Source organism: Larimichthys crocea, chromosome XXIII, assembly GCF_000972845.2.
Source record: "Larimichthys crocea isolate SSNF chromosome XXIII, L_crocea_2.0, whole genome shotgun sequence".
In the NCBI taxonomy this organism is placed as follows: domain Eukaryota; kingdom Metazoa; phylum Chordata; class Actinopteri; family Sciaenidae; genus Larimichthys; species Larimichthys crocea.
The window spans coordinates 19,749,565-19,771,576 of NC_040033.1; positions in this window are offsets into that span (position 1 = coordinate 19,749,565).

The window sequence follows — 22,012 nt, forward strand, 5'->3', positions numbered from 1 at the left end:
ATGGAAAGCTACCAGTCCACCATTGCTTTAAGGTTGGGTGGAGGAGGACATGGCTCATCTAAGCGTGCATCTCATTGTTGTACCACAACATTTTTAAGGCTTGGCAAGAGTTTTTGAAATTATTTTGAACAGGAATTCCCCTCTGTTGATGCCACCATGAACACTGCTCCACTCCCTCCTCTCTAGTTTTGGTTATTTGTTTTGCAGATTTAAATTTGATTTCTTTGCTGCAGTGGGGTCTTTACTTGGTAAATTATATGGAAGGTAGGGCACTAAATTTTTCAGTCAATATTTTAAACACACGCAACTCCCACAGCAGCAGCTCTCTGACCAGCAGTCTGAAAGAATAAAGCGCCTTTTGAAGAGAGAGTCTCTTGTTTGCAGTCAGACCTACAGTACAAACCCTGAGGCCAGAGGCTCCATTCGTCACCGACTGGCCAATTGGCTCCCAGCTTCAGCATAAAGCTCCATTGTCAAGGCAGATGTAGTTAGACATCATGATAAATTCAGTGTTGTTGTTTTCCATCAGGTCTGTCTCTGTCTCCGCTAACCAGATGTTTAATTTCAGTTATTACACAGCTTTACAGATGTCCGCCTGCGAGTATGTGTGTGTGTGTGTGTGTGTGTGTGTGTGTGTGTGTGTGGCACTGAATTAAACCCATATATGAAACTCATATCAGCCTTTTATTAAAATGTAGATGGGATCCAGATAGTGATGCCCTCTGGAATAAAGAATTAATGTGTTAGTTGGACGAGGTTCATCCTGTCAAAGATGTGCAGTTTTGGACTCAACATGCTCCCTCACACCACAAATATCATATTTATAAATCGTTCACAGAAAAGATATGGTGTATACTTGTTGTTCCTCTATGAATTCAGTGTTAGTTAGTTTTTATGTTGTCATTCTTACAGCTGCCTCCGACATGCCTTTGGATAACTCTGCTTGAACTGTTTCATTGTGAGATGTTGCCACAGCTGCCAGATTTAAAAACTCTGGTTTAACCCAAAGCACGATGTAAAATATTTGACAAGAGTTTAAATATAATAATAATTCATAGTCATGTATTGCAGCTTTAAAAACTGTATCTGTAGCTTGAGAATATTCTGAATTATTTCAGATTTATTTAAGCAGCACCAGACAGTCTTCAGTACAGAGCAGAGGTATAAATAAGAAATGAAAGACAAAGCCTCAAGTCTCACTGATGTAAACACAAACAATGAATTCCACTCACAGCTTTAGGATCTCATTTCTCTGCTCACAGTTGATCTGCACACACCTACACATATCTGCAGCTTTGGTTAGAAACACTGCAGCTTAGAGCTGAAACCACTGTCAAAGTAGCTAAAGCTGCTGTTTCTCTAAAGACCACAAGTCACTGACCTTTTAGTGTCTATGGAGAGAAAATAATACTTTGTGTACTGCATCACTGATTCCAGTGCATGAATAACCATCATAAATCAAAACAAATCTGCATTCAAAGCCAGGTGGCTCATTTAGATTGTCCAGTCTGCCACTACTCAACGTCAAGTTCCTGCAGTAGAAAACAGAGTTAGAGGTGTTGTCAGTCAGAGGGAAACGGGGTGTTGTCTGCTGGCTAGCAGACATCTTTTGGTATGAAGCTGCCGAAACACTGAATCATGTTTATAAAGATGAGTCATATCGTTGTCCTCCCATATCTTTTTGTTTTTATCCAGTTGTGATGCTACGCTGTCCAACATACACCACTGTGCAGCACAAAATAAACAGTGACAGTTGGACAGTCTGATCTAAATGTGCTGCTTGGATTGAACACAGTTGGTTTTGACTTTTGGACAGACACATGTAGGAGACTCCTGGTTTAGCCTGTTAGGCAAACATTGTACTATCTTTGACATCCTTCAGATGCCATGTTTAGATATCAGCTGTGCCTGTACAAGGGCATGAATTATTCATTTGTGAGGGAAAGTTGTTAATTACAAAGCCTTTCGTATATTTCCTCCATTTTTTTCTCAAATTAAATCACATTTTATTTGTATAGCCCAAATTCACAAAACACATTTTCCCTCTGAGGGCTTTACAATCTGTACAGGGAGTGACACCCTCTGTCCTTAGACCCTCGGTTCCAGTGAGGAAAAACTTGCCCACAAAAAACCTTTAACAGGGAAAAAAGGTGGAAGAAACCTCAGGAAGAGCCACAGAGGAGGGATCCCTCTCCCAGGACGGACAGACGTGCAATGGATGTCACGTGTACAGAACTAATCAACACTAACATATTGTACAATTACAATGACTGACAAAATGACAATGAATCACAATGAATGATAAAATGATTACAGTAGCAGTGGAACCTGTGATAGAGATAGAGAGACACAGATGCACAGCAGCAGCAAATCATCAACTAACTCTAAACTGTAAGGGAGATATGGTAACAATAATGACTAGTAATATATATGTAGTGGACGTCATGTAGGACCACAGCAGCAGCCACGATCCATGAGAACCTCTGTCAGGGTTCTTTAAAGTGTTTCCACACCTGTGCTTATTAGTCTGGTTAAATTGGATTATGGGCAGATTTGGGGCAGGTATGAACACAGTAATCATACTTAAGTATGAACCAAAATAACTGCACTGAGACACTCTGGAGCAGTTTGTTTGTGGTGGAATCTAGATCCAGCGTGTTCACAGTTAGCATGTTTTTGTACAGGCTCAGTATAAGCTCCCTTGTTTCGCCCAGATGTCACGTTCCCATCTTCTTTTATTAAGATGATGGAGTGAGCGTTTGCCCACAGATTTCTGCCAGGAGTTGGTGCACACAAGTGATTAGTCTGAGAGCAAAATGTATTAATCTGAAAATGAGTTCTCTATAAAGACAATCATGGGTGATCTAAAATTTTAGAGATCTCAATTGATGTGGTTCATGTATTAGTTCCTGCGATGGCTGGTAATCCATGCAGGCTTTTCTGTTGCTGCTCTTTCTTTAGTTTCTTTCCTGAAACTAACCTTTATTTCATTGAAGTGAATAGGAAACCCCACAATACCATAGCTTCTCCCTGGAGATATAAGACTGTCCCTCCAGGAAGAACAAGCAGTAACAGGTTTGGTAGAAAGTACCCCAAAATGATCTGTTCATGTTCAAGTGCCAAATCTCTCTAGTGGCCACAGCAATAATGACAAAGGTAGAAAGAAGGACATCAGGTGACATGACGGAGCAAGAAAGAGATGTTTTTTTTAAAAACATGACCATGGCACAGTGGTACACAACAGGGTTCCTGGTTCCAACTAGAGTTTGCATGTGCCCCTATCTGTGTAGGTTCTCTCCAGGTACTCCTCTGGTTTCCTCTCACAGTCCAAAGACTTGCAGGCTAATTGGTGACTCTAAATTGCCCATAGGGTTGTTTGTCTCTATGTGTCAGCCATGTGACGAACTACCCAGTGGCAGCTGAGAGTAGTGGTAAGTGTAAGTGGCTATGGAAAATTAATGGATGGACCATGATCATTCCCTTACCTTGACGATGAAGCTCCCCTAACCTTAACGAACTTTCACCATAATGTTACCAGATTTTGTTATCATTATTATACAGTTTTGGAAGCAAATGGTGTGGTCACAACACAACAACAGAGCAGACACAACACACTTTGTGTCTTGGTGGTGATTAAAAGCATCTATTCATTTAAACATTATTAAAGTTGAGAGTTGTTGAGAGTTGTTGAGAGTTGTTGAGAGTTGGGAGTTTTGAGTTGAGACTGACAGGTTTCTCAGCCTATCATTGTCGTTATTGTTGAATTGTAGAGTTTCTGGCTTCAGAACATCCTGTCAATGCTGTAATGTCACAGACAGTGTTGTAGTATTCGAGTTCAGTCTTGGTCTCAAGACAACATTTTGAAGATCTTGGTCTCCACTGCATTTTTACAAAGATGACTCTGAATTTTATTGAGAAGACTGGTCAAGATCACAAGTGCAGGGATATCACCAGTATTTCATATTATTCACCTGATAATGTCTCATTTGCAATGCTACAGTTTCATAATTACCTGAAAATACTTTGACAATTCAAGTGGGGGGCCAAGACGTAGTCTGCTCTGGTTTAAGTTGGTTTTAAGTTAGTTTAGTAGATTAATAAATCATGCTAAACAATAAATATAAGTCTTCTAATGGACACTATGATCAGTGATCAGTATTGGCCGACACAACTGCCAGCAATCAGAGATCAGCCCCAAAAATCCTTATCTGAAAAAAGTGTCTGTCTGGGAGGACACATCAGCCAAATCTGTAAAACAGCATCCAAAAGCAAAGTATATAATAGAGCCTAGGCACGGGCCTCACCTAAAGAGATGGCAAATATTAGCTACATGTTATATTGTCTGGTCTAGGTCATTTCTGAAGCCAACAGGATTAACAGACTTGTTTGTAAGGCCAGTGATGTTGTGGGGGTGCAGATGGACTCGCTGTGGTGCTGGAAAAGAGAATGCTGTCTAAGGTGCAGGATATCTTGGACTATGACCCCCACCCACTCCATGAGGTGCTGGACAGACTCAGGAGCACCTTCAGTCAGAGACTGCTGGCACCAAGATGCTCCACAGAGAGACACAAGAAGTCTTTCCTACATCAGTCTCTACAACTCCTCCCTCAAAATATCAGACACTCCAAGTGAAGTCCAGTAGCCATCGAACTGGCTTGTGCAATAAATGAGTGCAATTTTCTCATGCATGCATACTGCACTTTTTTAATTTATTAATAAAGTACTTCTGATTTCTGAGTATTTCTGATTCTGTCTCGGTCTTGCCTTGCCTTCGTCTTGGTCTTGACTTGGTCTCAGTTCAGGCGGTCTTAACTACAACATATGACCTCTAGAGGGTGTCTCCCTCTCTCAGTACCTCTTGGAACAGGTCAAACACTTCAGTGCTGTCCTATGTTGAATAGTGAAGGCTTGTTTGACTTGCAGTAACGGAAGCTTAGTTCTCTGCCTTTTCAACAGAGACACTTCATGTGACGCATTGCTGTGCGGGGTTTCCATTCACACCTATGCAGTATCCAAGGTGATTAAAAGTACAGCTGTGTGTGTGTGTGTGTGTGTGTGTGTGTGTGTGTACAGACAACCTCAGCACTATGTTTTTGTGTATGTCCCTCAGGCAGCAGTGCGTGACTTTTCACCACCTGTCAGTATGTGGACACACACACACACCTAGACTCATGTCTTGGTTACACTGAAGGTGTGAATGGAAACCCTACATTTCCCAAAACAAACAATCTGTCAAGTTCATACAAGCTTCTCATGTACAGTGTTCATACTAGCTCTATGGCTGACACACAGTCAGACCTCTAGGTTGTCTTGCATGGGAAAGTGTGTGTGTGTGTGTGTGTGTGTGTGTGTGTGTGTGTGTGTGTGTGTGTGTGTGTGTGTGTGTGTGTGTGTGTGTGTGTGTGTGTGTTTATGTCAGAGAGGAGAAAGAGAGAAGAGGAGGCTCAGCCATGATGGATGGGAAAAAGGAACATATGGTTTGCTATTGTTACGCAGTAAATCCCCCTTATACTATTGAGCTGTTTGCTTGGTTTTCCAGGCGCTGCCTTTGACATAGTTGAGATAGGCCATGACTCACAATGCCATTGAAATGTACAATGAAAGAAAAATAACATGAGCCACCTGTGGTCCTCTACAGAGCCAAGACTGCTGTCAGCTGAGAGCACTGTGTGTGTTTTGTGTGTGTGTGTGTGTTTTGTGTGTGTGTGTGTGTGTGTGTGTGTGTGTGTGTGTGTTCTCATGAGGACAGAAACATGGGGAAATTCTTGAGTGAGAGCTACATAATAGACAAAAAATTGTATTCTGTGTTAACAATGACTCAGATCCCTCAGAGCATTATAACTATTGTTACAATCGAGTCGATTAGTGACATCAATTGTTTTTTTTTAACATAAGTTAACACAGACACTCTCGAGAAGCTTGACTGACTGAAGGGTCGATGTCCAGTCGTGTCAATGCCAAAGATGAATTTGACTCAGCATTTATTTTTTCCCTGGACCTGTCACCAGTTCATAACAGGACTTATACATACATTCCCACCTATGGGAAACTTTATTTTATTTTCACCAGTTAACCTGCATGACTTTGGACTTTGAGAAGAAGCTGGAGAACCCAGAGAGAACCCACATAGACATGGGGAGAACATGCAAACGCCACACAGACAGGTCCCAACCTTTTGTTGTGAGGTGCTAATTACTGCACCACCACCATGCCACCACTATGATAACTGTGTAGTGAAAATCTGATACTATGACAGAACTATTGTTGACATGAAGGAAGTTGAAGACAGACTCAGTTATCTGCCTGAACATAGCTGAACATATCTAGCACAACCATCTCCACCAATGAGCTGCATTCTGTTCAAGAACGGAAGTTTTTTCATTGCCACGTCAGCTTGTGTTTGCTCATGGCGTCTCTGTAAATAATATTATAAAGAGTATGGCTTAGACCTGCTCTGTATGGAAAGTGTCATGAGATAACCTTTGTTATGATTTGGCGCTATATAAATAAAATTGAATTGAATTAGAAAATGAATGTTGTGATTATTTAGATTCTGATGGTGTCCATGGAAACTTAATTAACTGCTTCATAGAATTATGTGTTCACTCGTCATTCTGCACATTACCCTGCACAAACAGTTATTACTCAACATAACCTGGTGATGTTTGCCACAACACCTTTATAAGGTGATAACATGTTTCCAGCTTTACTACAAAGATGTACAAATGTATATTATTGCTGCTTTAATCATTGACTTTTGTCTACCTCCAGAAAACTGGATGACAAACTCATACGCTGACATATTGTACCCTCATAAACTTTGAATATTCTTGCTCATTGAGACATTCAGCGAATACGGAGCAACTTTATTATTAAATTGGACTCATGTTTCTGCCCGTCTGATGAGCTGAATCCTGCGTTTCCTCAGTTTTTGACACCAACAATTCAACATTTCATCAGCTAATTGCTACTCTTTGAGCTTTTGTGCTGAAAATGGGTTTAATGAAAGCTCACACGTTGTGACTGTCAGTGAGTCCTCTCACATTACACATCGGACCCATTGTTAATATAAAGCTATTATTGATTAGTGGAGCTTTAATACTATAAATCTGTGGTTAGTATGGACACAGCTGAAGAGAGTTTATTTTTACTTCAAGCTCCTTAAAGTAACCATATGGCGATGTGTGAGTGTGTGTGTGTGTGTGTGTGTGTGTGTCAGGGTGGGGTACACCTTGAAGCCATATGTGTACCAAATGTGCTCAGAAATGCCATGTGCATGCACACACATAGGTAAAGGCCGCCCACAGACAGAATGGCCTCTGTACTTTGTGGTTACAGGATGCCAATAAATGAGCCAGAACTCTGAGTCTCATTTCATCTGATACTAGAATGAGTTGAGGTCTTATATGTGCTCCAGCTTCCTCCTCCTGGTCTGGGGGGCTGTGGATCAATCTGTTGCTTCTCCTACCAGGTGACATGTCACTGCTGATCTGATCTGAATGACACTTGTGTTTCTGCCTCTGAGGTTCAGGATTTAAGTAAATTGAAGAGAACCTGTGATTTCCTCCTGAAGGCTGCAACGATGTAACAAACGTTTCTGTTTGGATACAGGCTTTTAATGCTATCGGCTGCTATCATAATTACAGACAGACATCAGTGGACTGTCGGAGATTTCTTTCTCCTTCCTGCACACTTACGTACCGTCAGTGCTTGTCTTATAATTCTGTGTAATCTTTAAATAATGACACTAAAACTGCAAGATTTTCAGATAAATACATGTTTATATAAGTACATGGGAACATTAAAGGAACATTAGCAAACCTTTCTCTTTTTATGTGAAATGTTCAGAAACTTCAGAAAATATGTGAACCTGTCACATTTGATTAACATGTATAATGTGTTTTATGATACATTACATACATGTTATTTTTCTTATAAGGTTCTTATTTTACATTTTTAATTAAATTTTAATTAATTTCTTTAATTATTAATTGCACAATGTAGACTTCAGACTGCTTCTATTTCATGTTATTTTGTATGTATGTACAATATTGAACATAAGTGTGACTTGATGCATTGCATCAGGGTTAGCCTGAGGCTCATTTTCATCTGCAGTCCACTCACAGGTTACAATTAAAACATCCACACAATGACAGAGCATCAACAATCAAACGAGGAGTGACAAAGTGGGTGAAAACACCACATTGTGATCTATTTAAGCATGTCTGCTAATAGTTTGTTTAAGCAGAGTTCCATCAGTAATCACTAATATGCAGATGCAGACTTTTTTTTTCTCTGCATTATGTTTGGTTACGTTTTTATAGACATCAACATTTGTGGTTCACATAAAACACAGACAAGCTTTGTTAGATTGAGTTTTTGTTTACTTGTTCATTCCATAACTTAATTATCTTTTGTTACTGGCCTTATCCAGCTGGCATTCCTGGTTTATTTGTGATCTTTTTATGTGTGGCTGCAATGTAGGTTTTATCAGTTTCATTTTATAGATTCATGCATTGAAAAGACAAAAAGAAAAGTGTCAGTAGAACAGCCGTTCGATCGCCTCCAGTCTGCATGTCGAAGTGTCCTTGGGCAAGACACTGAACCCCAAGCAGCTCCTGAACGCTGCGCCATCAGTGTTTGAATGTGTGTGAATGGTTAGCTCCTCAAACTGATGAGCAGTTGGCACCTTGCATGGCAGCCAATGCCATCAGTGTATGAATGTGTGTGAATGGGTGAATGAGATATGTAGTGTAAAGAGCTTTGAGTGGTCAGAAGACTAGAAAGGAGATATATAAGTCAGACATTTACCATTTACCACTGAAAAAAAATACATAAAATAGTCTGTGGTTATAGAGTTGATTTTTTCTATTTGACTTTGAGTTTGTTGTCCTCTGGTAGGATGCTCCACTGAGCTGCAGCCCTGCAAAGCTATCCATGACCCTCAAGCCTCACATTCTCATGATCACAGCAACTAGTGGTTTAAGTTGTCAGTTGTCAGTGTCAACATTTGTTTTTTCAAGAGGTGAACGTAATTCCAAATGGATTATGTAGAATGGATGATGAATTGTCCAAACAAATGAATTCACATCTGAAGTAATATTAATCTTGCAAACATCCTGCTAGCCGACGTGCATTTAAAGGAAGCCAAAATGGCATTCCAAGCCCATGGTTAATTAAGAAGCTCTGCTGTAGGCACTCCATGAAGGTGTTTATGTTTCCTGATGTAGAGTCCTCGCGTCTGGAAGGTCTTTCCTGGACAAAATCATCTGAGATTTTTTTTTTCTTGACTGGCTCAGGAGGATGGAACATGGACCTTTAATACCCAAATAATTAAAAGAAAAAAACTGAGAATGGCATTAATAAATGAGATTTCAAACAAGCTGTCTGTGAAGTGAAGCTAACACTGAAGTACCAAAAGTTCTGCAAACGTCCACCTGAGGCTGGCTCCAGAAGTGAGTCAGTCTCCATAAGTCCCCATGTTCAAATGTCCAACTTCACAGCAGAAATAAACATGTTTACAGCCTGGTACAAAAAACAGTTTTGGTCTCTATAGCTAATTTCCCCGTTCATTACAACTGTACTGAGGGAGACTTTATATACAACTCAAAGTTATGCAGAATTGACTGACAGGTTGATCCAACATGGATGCTTGAGGATTCTACCCTTTGTTAAAGTCTCTGTACAGGTTAAACACAGCATGCTGATGTCACAGCAGCTGGTTTCCATCAGGTGACCACCTGCTGTGACATCCCTGAAGGTGAGCTAACACCTGCACATAAAGATATTAGAGATCATCATCATTATCATTAGTGAACGAATATGAATATGAATATGAATAGTGATGATCAAGCTTCAAACAGACATATTGGTGACACCCAGCCATATTAAGAATGTCATTAATGTTCTTTGTTTTTGTCTCTACTTCTTGATTTTTACCAGGCTGGCTTAAAAACACCAAAGCCTCATGAAAGCCATAAAACAATTTAAACCACATTTTATATTAACTGAAAACAGAAACTCAACTGGCCTGCCCTGTTTGTGTGACTTGTCAGTTGACATTTAGCTGATCCCAGAGAAAAACACTTACAGCAAATAAGATCTGGCTCCATTTGAAATGCTCCAATTTATTTGTTTTTGTCTTAATTTTCTGTGTACAGAGATCTGATAATATTACACAATAAATTAACATCCATTAACATCCAAAAGAGTTGTATTCAGAAAGAGGTTAGTTATTATACTAATCCAAAACTATTTTCTCAACTTTTTATTTACAAAATCAAAAAAGGTTTTGGTCTCTTTATTCCATGAATTCCATCAACTCCAAAATCTATTGACATGAATTCAGTCACAGCCTATGTGCACTATTAAGGCTGGAACTGAAACTTTTACAGTCGACATATGGTGACTCCAAATATTAAGTGCATTGTCCAGTTCAGGGAACTCTCCAGAGAGCAGATTCTAACACTGCTCCTGATGAGCTCAGAACTCCATGTCACAGCCTTAACCAGAAGCTTTGTGTATATTGTATTAACTCCTGTCACTTCCATTCTTCTATGCAAACAGCTTCATGCTGCTCCACGTCGGTGGTCCTTGCAGCAGCTGCGGGGATCCTCCTCGCCAATTAAACCATTGTATCCAGACCACTGACATGACTGGGCAGCAACACGTCCATCTTCACATGTGCAACTTTTAATGACAATGCCCACAGACACAGCGTCTTCCTCTGGTTCTCCTAAAGAGATGATGCTTCCGTCCTAAACAATACAAGAAAAGTTTACATTTACATTTTAAATCATATTTGTGTTTCAGGGTGCTACATTTATGCCTTTTGTGACTTCTTTGTTCATTTGGACGGATCTGGACTGATCTGAAGTTTTTGGTGACCTTCAGTGGTTTAACTTCTCATTGTAATGTACGAGTGTACACTTTATAGGATCAGGCCCTCTCTTGTGCATTGTTTTAGTTAAGTAGGCTTGCAGCTCTGGTTTTGATTTGTCTTTATGTTTTTAATCCAGCCAGCCAGATTAATTTCTTTGAATTGGCTGGGGCATTCCTTTATTGCTCACCCCAATCATCTTAATTTGATTGGTCGAATTATAAATCATCTTCTGTTTTTTTTTTTCTCGTAATTCATTCTGTAACATCTCTTTATCCTCGCCTAGTTAAGATAAGTCTTTAGCATCCGTCATGCAGCTAAACAAAGACACAGCTTAACATCTGACAACTTTAAGGAGCAGTTTCCAAAACAAGAAGCCACCATGATACTCTGTGTGTGACTGTTAGCAGCAGGTCCAAAGCATCATACAACACCAAGGAAACCTCCTAGCATGGAGCTAAAAGGACTGCATGTTCTGAGTCCCACATCTGCCAATGTGTGTGTGTGTGTGTGTTAGTGTGTGTGTGGCATGCACACTTAATAAATACCTCCTTACATGTGCGTGCAGCACTCCAAAACAGCAATGCGGGCAGCACATTATGTACATACACATGGCTTTTTTCTATTTACAGAGAGCAAACTGCACGTAGTTCTCAACTGGTATGCAATGCACCAGTAATGAATACAAGAGCTGGAACTAGTGGTAGTCCCAGTCACTCAGTACCACGATGCCTGTACAGGCCTACAAAGTGTCCCTGACCAATGACACCATAATATCTGGTAATAAAACAGTGGCTGCCTGTATCGTGAGTAATTTGGCAAAAAACTAAGAAACCCTTACCCAGTATAGGTAGATGTGATGTGTGGAGCGTGTGTTTCTTGCTGAATGAAAAGTAAGCTACACCAGGTTCATCATCAACATGTCAGAGCATTGTGGGACATGGTGTACTGCTTTTAAAGACAAAAGTGCTTTGAGGTGTGGTAGGGGCAACATGAGTCGGTTATGAGTCATGTTGCCCCTACCACACCTACTCATAATATACAATCAAACTCTACTACAGTTGTATCATATTTTGTGTGTACCTCTGTCCACTGTGCTTGTGCCACAAATCACAAAAACAAAGGGAAAAAAAAGCAAATTGAAAATTCTTTTCAGAAATAGAATATAAAAATAGATATGAAGTCTGTAATTGTGGCTGGATTCCCAGTATAATATTAATATAATTGATCAAACCTTGTAGTCTTGTCCAGAGGGGGGCAAACCCATTATTTGTTCAGATTACAGGGTACTTAACCACTTTGGTTCAGTTTAATCAACTTCATTTCCAGCCACAGCAGGCAGCTGTTTTCAGCTCTGAATATAAAGCCACTGTACGTGACCTGCTCAGCAGCATGCAGCAGACACAGTCAGAGATTTGCTGGTGAGTGAAGTGGAACATTTAGCAGATGAAGAGCCTCAATGAGTTGGTGGAGACCAAAATTGAGAGGGGATTGAATATTCCTTAAATGTCCAGAAACTGAACTGGATGCTGATGTTGATCTGCTGGATGTGCTGCAAACATGGATCTTTTTGTCAGTAGTAGTAGTTAATGAGGTGAATATAGTCATGATTATGTTTACAGTTACGTTTATATGTTATATATGTGTTCCTGATAGCTAACTAAAATGTAAATGTATTCATTATTCATTGAGGTGGTTTGCGGACCAAGGCGGGCCCTTCCACCCGAATAAAACTCTTTCCGCTTTATCATAACAGATGACATCAGCAGCCTGTCTGTTATATGTATCTAGTGTAGCAAATAATACATCTGGCCACAGTCTTTACCCTCTGTTTGAAAAACATCTATAAAAAGACACTTATAAGGCCACAATTACCAGTTCTCTGCTCTGTATGTGGCTATATTTAACCCACTACTGTATAAATAGGGTGGATACAGCTGGCTACATGTCTTTCTGGAAAACTTAATTCAGTGTGTAGATAGTGGATGTCTGTTGTAGATATTTCTTGCCTCTTAAATGATGCCTTGAAGGGCCAGTGTGTAGGATTTAATGTCAGCTGGTGGAGTACTGTAGTTATATAAGAAACTATGGTGGCCGCAAAATGTGTGAAAAATGTGAAAGTCCCGATCTAGTGTTAGTATTTAGTTTGTGTGTTCTGGGCTACTGTAGAAATATGGTGGTCCCAACATGGTGGACACCGTAGAAGAGGGCTAGCCATAGACATATATACATAGACGCCGCATTGAGCGCTGAATCATACGTTGACGTCGCCGCCATATTGGCAATATTTATATTTAACATTTAATCTGTGTCTATAATAACCAGATCCTGAAATGTAGATGTGACATGAGGGTTTCTGAATAAAGAGCACTAACGTGTACATTACACACACACACACACACACACACACACACACACACACACACACACACACACACACACACACATATATACATATACATACATACAGAGCTACATACATACATACATACATTTACAGGATCTGGTTATTATAGACACAGATTAAATGTTAAATATAAATATTTCAATATTTATCATCACAGTAACAGTCAGCATTAGAAAAATACATACGTTGGTTTGGTGCTTACATAAGGAGTAAACATTTATAATCATCACTTTAAAAGTTACATACGTGTTTTTGGTGCCTGTTTGTTTCCCAGATATATTAGTGTGTGGTGAATGGGTGTATAGAGGCATTAACTTAAAGAACTTTGTGAAAGGCGCTTTATGAAGTTCAGTCCATTTCCTTGTATTAGTTTACCGGCAGATCTGCCTTATCCAATATGGCGGACCTGTTGACGTATCGTGACCAACGACCAACCCGCTCAATGCGGCGTCTATAGTATATATGTCTATGGGGCTAGCAGCGCGTCTGAGGATAAGAAAGTCTCCTTCTATGGTTCCAGAAACATAACGCTTCAACAAACAACAGTCCATAGTTTTCAAGCTGATGTCGCCTTCTTATCTATGAGCATGGACAGATCTTGCATATTGCATATTTATATAAGACGAAAAATACCAAATAAAATACAAATTATTCATTAACTGTTTTTTATTTTTATTTATTTTATTTATATTTTGTATAGTTTATGTAGAATACGAAAATAATTTTCTCATAGACTGCTATTGGCCATGATAGTAATGGATGACACTGTTCTTTGATGACCTGTCCTCACCCACACTTCTCTGCAGGCCCCAGCTCGCACTGTTGTCTGCTCTGTTAGGCTGAAGTTGTGTTGGTGTGCACCTGACAGATTTAAGTCCAATCTTCACTTAGCGGCTCATTGTTAAAGTTTTTTTTTTTTTTTCCAGCTAAACACATTTTCTGTTTTTTAATTTAGCAGTGTTGCTGATGCATTCAGGTCCACATCATTTTAGCACAAAGTATTTGAATTCTACATATTCTGCTATAGATGTGCAGTGATATCCCTCTATTGGTTGAAACTTGGCTATGGCAATTGAATTTAGCTATTGGCTGATCTGGAGGAAGGGGAAATATATGGCGACAACCAACCCCCCTCCTGTAAAATCAGTGTGTCCTGGCACTGCAGACTGTGGCCTGCTACATAGCTGTACAGACGCTCCCCGACAAACACACACACACTGTATACTCAGTCTTTTCAAAGCAGCTAGCCCTTAGGTAATGTTACAACACAGGTACCATGCAGAATATAGAACCACGTAGAACTGACAAAGAACATTACAAATGGCTGTGAATGTACCTCTAGTAACTGTCATGACTGCAGCTGACTCTACCAGCATCTGTATTCCTGAGAGCTGGTCAGTCTGATTGGTGTCACCATGTCACACACTACATAACCTCTGCTGATTGAATTATTATTGAATTATAAAGGAAAGCTGTGGGCCTACAAAACAAAACAATTCACTGAAAGGTGCTAAAAAAGAGAGAACTGCAGAGTTATTAATAAATCTTACCTTTTAAATTACACATAGCCATGTTACCCATTGTTAATCTAAAACACTGATTAATGCAGCTTTATGTTTCTGTATGTTGCCATATCTGCATCCTAGCATTGACAGGCTTCTCCCATTGGTTTGAGGCCATCTTTTTATGATTTCCCCAAAGTCAACAATACTTGGGAAACAGTTGTGCCCGTATTGTCATACTTACGTATTGCACCATTCCTTCTCAGCCAAACCCTGGTCCTCAGGGCAGCCCTTCACTAACTGCACATAAGCTATAATTTTCAGCTAAAACTGGGATGATCCAAACCACATCGAAAAAATCACATTTAGAACCAACACTCAGTTTGTGGTGTGAAGCCAATGCCAGACCGCTTTAACCCAGAAATAACCCAAAGGCTTGATTTAGACAAATTGTTTTTTTCGCTCTGCATTTTTCTTTTGTTTATACTCAGTGGAGGTCAGTGGGAGGTACGCAGATGCAGTTTTGGCTGAACAAAGAGAATAGATCATAAACCTATAAGTTGCAATTTTGCACGAAAATATATTCTTTGCATTCAATAGAAAACTGTGGTTTACAGTGCATGCTGTCGACACAAAGGTGAATGTATTTTCAGTCACGTCAGATGGCCACGTGAACACAAAGTTCAGCATTCAACCCTGTTCACTGCATTCAATAATGCAGCTACCACATTTATATATAATATTTTTAGAACATTTAATGTTTGACAGATTTGTTTATATTTACACATGAGCTCAACAGAAATTGACAATAAACTGTAATCAGTAAATAAATCATCAAATAACAGGTATCAAGCAATCAATTAAAAGAAACTAGGAAAATGACTTGGACAAATACAATGCTCATCTTTGTAGCCATAGCATTTTAGTTATCAAATCTCATTTTCACTAAAAAACAGACGCTCTGTTTGTTTGAATAATCATGTTTGGAAGTGGCTGCATGCATATTTGTCTGATAGAACACACCAACCACCATTTCACTAACCAAGGGGGGACCACAAGGTTCTGTGCTCGGTCCATTATTTTTTCGAATCTTATATTATTGCACAATCAGACTTATAATATCAGTGTTTATGCAGATGATACAATCTTGTATGCATGTGGATCTTCTCCAGGTCAAGTCATGAGTAGATTACAGTCTGCCTTTAATGTTCCTCAGGCATCTGTGCAGGAAATGAAAGCTGATAAGACAAAATGAACCCATATTTTACATCTTCCTTCACTAATGTTACTTTTTATAAATATCTTTTATTTGTTCAGTTAAAGATCTCGTTTTAAACCTCATCTGGCAGAGAATCTGAAGATAAAAATGGGTTTTTATTATACTGCAATAATAATAAAAAGTTTTTCTTTTGAGGACAGGAAAATGATTGTGCAACATGTCCTTGCTATTGCCACGCTGCTCATTCCACCTTAAAATAACTTGATTCAGTTTATCACAGTGTCCTGTGTTTCATTACAGGAGATTGTTATCGTACTCATCACTGTGCACTATATGAAAAATGACAGCTATACACTATGATTCCTGTTTAAGAGCTCTGAACAGACAGCAAAGCTGCCTCAGTATTTCACATTCCTTCAAGTTAAAACTACTGCTCATCAGAGCAGATTCCAGGACTGGCTAGCACTTCATAACCCACATAAATCATAAACTTGAAGAGACTGCCTTCAGTATTTTGGACCATATAAATGCAATGAAGTTCAGAGAACATTAAAAGATCAAAGTGCCATCCCATTGGATGAATTTAAACCTTTTATTTTGGTCTTCAGATGCGTGCGATTGTGGCTTGCTTGTGTGTGACTGGCTGTGTTTTGTTGTGTCTTATGTCTGTTCTTATTTGTCCTGCTGCATCTTTTTCCACATGGTTTGAGGATGTCCAAAAATAAGAGCTTTATATGTCCCCAATGATCCATGGTTTGTCTGTCTTTATGTAGGGTAAATACCCCTAAATTCATGAGGGTTATTGTTTTTGACCCCTTAAAGTCTGTGTGCTCATATAAATATATATGAGAAATGATCATAATGATAGTTTGATGATGATGCATGAAGGGACACCAGAGACTCAATAACTCTAACATCCAGAGTCCAGACATTTGTTATGGTCACAGTTTGTATTTCACTCCCACAGATACAGTCTGTATCCTTTCCCTCATGCAGCAGGTGTCCTTCTGTCCATCCTCTCATGACACGTTTCTCCTCTGAGCCTGAGGTACAGCAATCAGCAGCTGTAAAGCCACCCCAACAAGGAAGCTTATCATCCTGCTTCTTCAATCTGCTTTGTGCCTTTCTTTGTTGTTGCTGCTGCTAATAATTTTATGGTCTTTGCATGCTGGTTGTACCCTGCAACACAAGAAAATCTGAGCAAGTTCCATCTGCCCTCTTTACCAAAAGGATGCTGATGTTTACTGCCTTATCAAATTCTAGATAAATAAGCTTCTAATCTTAAAGCAGCACCATGTAACTTTTCTACCATTAAAAAAAACGAATTTTAAATCATGTTGATGCTACACTGACTTGTAAACAGGTCAACGGTGTCTCTGTCATTCATACGTCTGTTCTTTATGTAAGTCACACACCACCAACTATTTGACTGATTTTGGTGAAACTGGATCATATTTTATGGAGAAAATGTTTTCTGGTTTTCCCTCTGATGTTTCCCGGCTGCTCTGCCTCAACTCAATGTGATTCACAGTTTCCTGATGGGCAGTGAAGAGAATACAGAGATTTCTTTCGAATACATTAAATATGTTGGAAAATAGTTGCTGAAAACATGTGAAAAGACTTTGAACAATACATTACTGAAATGCGAGCGGAGCAGAGAGACAGAGATGGATTCATCTCACTCGGTGTTTCAAAGTACTGCTCATTTTACCGATTTTAACACCTCATTTCATAAACTTCTCCATATTTTTAATCATTCAAATTTGGCTGGGTGGTTAATAATACTCTGACAAGCTCAGAACACATATTTATTCTTACTGTACACAGACTTTAAATAAACTTCTGCTAGCTGCTGTTATCTGTTGAGCTAATGTTACTGGGGAGTCACACCAGGGACGTTTAGCTCCGTCCTCTGCCCGGCATCAATCCCCACCGGGTGCGTAACGGCAGCGAAGTGAGCCAGCAGTATTCACGCAAGATCACGCAAGAATCCTGAACGTACGGGAGACCCTGCGATAAACTATATATAAAGGAAACAACAACAACAAACAGCTTGTGTTTGTACCACAGGCATCTTGGACCACGGGAAGAGGAAGTTTTCCGGTCCAGGGCGCAGGGTAATGCTGACGGGGAGCTGGGCAAGCAGGAAATGTAACTAGGGTCACCAGCCACCAGCTGGCTGCTATGTCTTGTGTTGTTGACCTTGTTTCATGTGACTGAACAAAGCAAAATAAATGAAGAAACGTGTGTGTCTTGTCTTTGGCTGTAACAGATACATTTTGCAGCCAAGAGAATTGTGTTTCTGCTTTTATCCAAAATGCTGTGTTTCAGTATTTCTGTACAAATGATGCGCTGTGAAGGCATTCTTGTTTCACAATACCTGGTTCACCCAGTGAAACGTCCATCCTGTCAGTGTAGTAAATTTGAATTTGTTAGATTTTCTAGAAACTTTCCAGAAGGTGGTTGGAGTAGTTGTTTCACCCCTGAGTAACGCTTACAGGTAGCCTATCAAGATGGAGCTAGTGGACATGTGCAGAGTATTGTTAGCAGGTTTTGTTATTTCTTCTTCCTAAAATCATGTGCACAGCATTATTAGATGTGACCTGGGCAGCATCACCATCTCATTGTGTGGTTTTCTCAGTTGGGAAGTAAAACCATGCACAGTTTTGGAGCCAGCTATTTTAATTTACATCGTTCTCGCCACCCAGAGTTTGAAATATATTTAAAAGAACAGCTGAACTTCATCTTCAGATTCATCTCCTGAAGCATCACCCATGCTCATTAGGGAACACCACTAGAAGAATGATCATTTTATGCGCCTCTAAGCAGAAACAGAAGGACCTACTTGAGCAAAGGCAATAAGAATTAGATTCACACAATATTCAGAGAAGATATGATGCAAAGCCTTCGATTCAGTTATTAAGGGAAATTCAAGCTGGGAAAATGTCATTACGTTTTAACAATAAATAAATAAATTGAAGACATTTGCTAACAATTCTAATAAGCACTTGGACAACCTACACAAAAGGCAAACTCAGGGCCACAAAGTTCATCCAACACTCCTGCCTGTAAAGGTTATTTCTGCAAAGGTATGGCACTGAACAAGCTTCTGGAAGAATTTCGTGACCTTTTAGGCCTTCTGTTATCTTTATTATGACAGCTGGATGGTAAGAGAAAATATTTGGAGAGATTTCAGATGGAACTTTGAAAAAACTGCAACTCTACAGAAGAAAAATAGGATTTTGAAAGGGAGTTCTTGATTGTTTCACCATACCATGTATCTTATGTATGATTACATTAACTACCTTCTTTTAACATTTAACAAAGTGCATCAATGAAAAAAATGTATTGACTTGTTTGATTTCTATGCTAAGTCTTAAACATTACCTATATAATTCAGGCCATTTTCTTCCCTACTGTTCTCCTCCTATAGTATTCAAGCCTCTAAAGGGCCAGTCTGTGTAAATACAGGCTCCAGTTGAGTTTCTCCAGCAGAAACACGTGAGCTTGTCCCCTCATGTGTCTGATCAAAGCCAGAGTGAGGGGAAACAAAAACAGATTAAAAAAAAAAAAGACAGACTGAATGAAGGAAACATCTCAAAAAGAGTAAGCTGAAAATAACACATTCATCATCATTTGAGTCCCAGCTGTGGATGCACTGGAAATAATCAGGAGTACAAAGACGTGCAGAAACAAAGTATGTGATGCAGGCCAAAAAAAAAAAAGGCTGTTAAACTTGAGCTAAATCCCACTGTGTTTACAGGCTGGATTCAAACACTGTGACATTTCTGAAATACACCTGATCTCACATCTGCAACCTACACTCATTTCTCAGAAAAACCTCTGAGAGACGGGCGGGAATGCAAAAAAGTCTAACTAACGAAGCACCTGATTGGCTCTTCTCTTAATACAGTTCATATTTTGATGGTGCACTAATAACTGTTTTTACATGGACAGTGGATCAAATAATTATGTGTAATGTGAATGGTTTTGCCTTTGGCAAATCCTAAGTCAGGACCAACAACTTCCAAGTCAAAACCAGCTAATCTTAAGTCAACAGTGAGAGGTCCCAAGTCAAATCCCAAGTCAAGACCAAGAAGTCTTAAAGGTCCAGTGCGTAGGGTTTAGTGGCGTCTAGTTGACCTCTATGATCCTTAATCTGTCCGGTAACAGCTGTGTATGGGTTCATTTGTTTTGCATTAGTCTAAGAAGCTGGTTTAGTGCCTTAGAGAATGTTTTAAAACACACACATACTGTAAGCAGACAGCAGATGCATGTGTCAGTGAACGTGTGTGTGTGTGTGTGTGTGTTAAAGGATAATTAGAAAACTTTTACTACAAAAGCATCATAGTAATACATATCACAGCTGTGTGGAAATCACATGTATCACGCATGGAACCACGAGAATACACATTCACAAACACATTTACTGGGCTCTGGCACTGACTCGGAGTGTGTGCGTCTTGTATATGTGCTCAAGCTCTGGAAGAAATTAGGAAACTCCTCCACCTCAATATGGTCAACATAAATGAAGCGACCTGTGTGAAAAGCCAGGGTTTAATCAGCGAGGCCGGCGTTAAGTTTCACATACTTTTCATTAATTGCAGTCTGGAGGATTTCATGGATTTGGTCTTTGATTCGAATGTTCAGTCAGTCCTTAAGGAGGGGAAAAAGGTCTCAGGTATCATGAAAACATCATGTGTTGTTTGCCAAAAGGATAAGGTATTTATCTTGAAGACTAAATCCCTGCAACTTAATACGAGATCTATGAAGCGTTCCACAACAAACAGCATTACCACTTTCTCCCAGAACACTTGGAGGAGGCTGTGATGAGGGTTTGTGTTCTCATTCCAGGCGCAGCCAGAACTCAGATTAGTTACACATACAAACAACTAATAGAGCCAAACCCAAAGCAATCTCTTTTGGCGTCGAAGTAATGTCACAATGTTAACCCTGTTGTCAGTGTGGGTGTTTACAACCACAAAAGCACAAAAACTTAATAGAGCTGTGCATTGCAAATACTTCCAACAGTGATGCTTTGGGGAATTTTTATAAAAGTACAAAAGATATCCAAACAGGATTAACACGACTTGGTTACTTAATTAATTGTAATTTTGTTCAGGAATATGCATCACAAAGGAAAACCCTTCCTCATCCAGTGAAAATCAATGGAAATATATTATTAAAAATACTCAAATACATGAGCAATGTGTTAAACACAAGAAGATAAATAAATGAACTGATAGTCACACATGAACAAAAAGTCATAGAATCTGCACATACATTTTGGGCTGAAGTTGCTCCATCAGGAACACCAGCCTGAATTTACTCAGTATTATTTTTTTTTTGTATTTTTTTTTTTTTTTTTTATAATTTCAAAGTCAAAGATTGAAAACTGATTTATTGGGCCTAAATTTCTTTAACTGAGTGTTAGAGATGGTTGAGCTAAATTCACAGCTCAAAATGTGCTCTGCCAAAGAAACTCTGTTTCAAAGTCTAGCTCCAGTTCAGGTCATTATTATTATTGATAGTATTATATGGTACTCAACCACCAAAACATATTTCTGTGTAATGACATTTGAACCAAAACAACTCAGACAAAGCAAGCCTTGGACAGAGAGGGTATGATTACTTATTGGTTGCTGAAGGTTTGTGAATAAACTGTCGGGTACTTGATGGATTCAGAAGGCAACAGGATACATAAATGGACAGAGAGTGTCAGAAAGAGGTGAATTAGAGACGTCACGTCTGCTGCAGAGATACTTGAAGGAAATCAATAATTGTCTTGTCATTGTTTTAACACATCATGGACTTCAGACAGGAGGGAATAAATGAGCTTTAATATTCTCTGCAAGAAACAGTAATGAAATTCAATTAAAAAATAATGTGGTGTTTGGGCGCCATCTAGTGGCCAACCGCCACTACTACAGGACGAACTGTATAAAGTGCTGCCCAAAAGTTTGTGAACAATACGGTGATTGTCAGATTCTTTGTAAAAAATACTA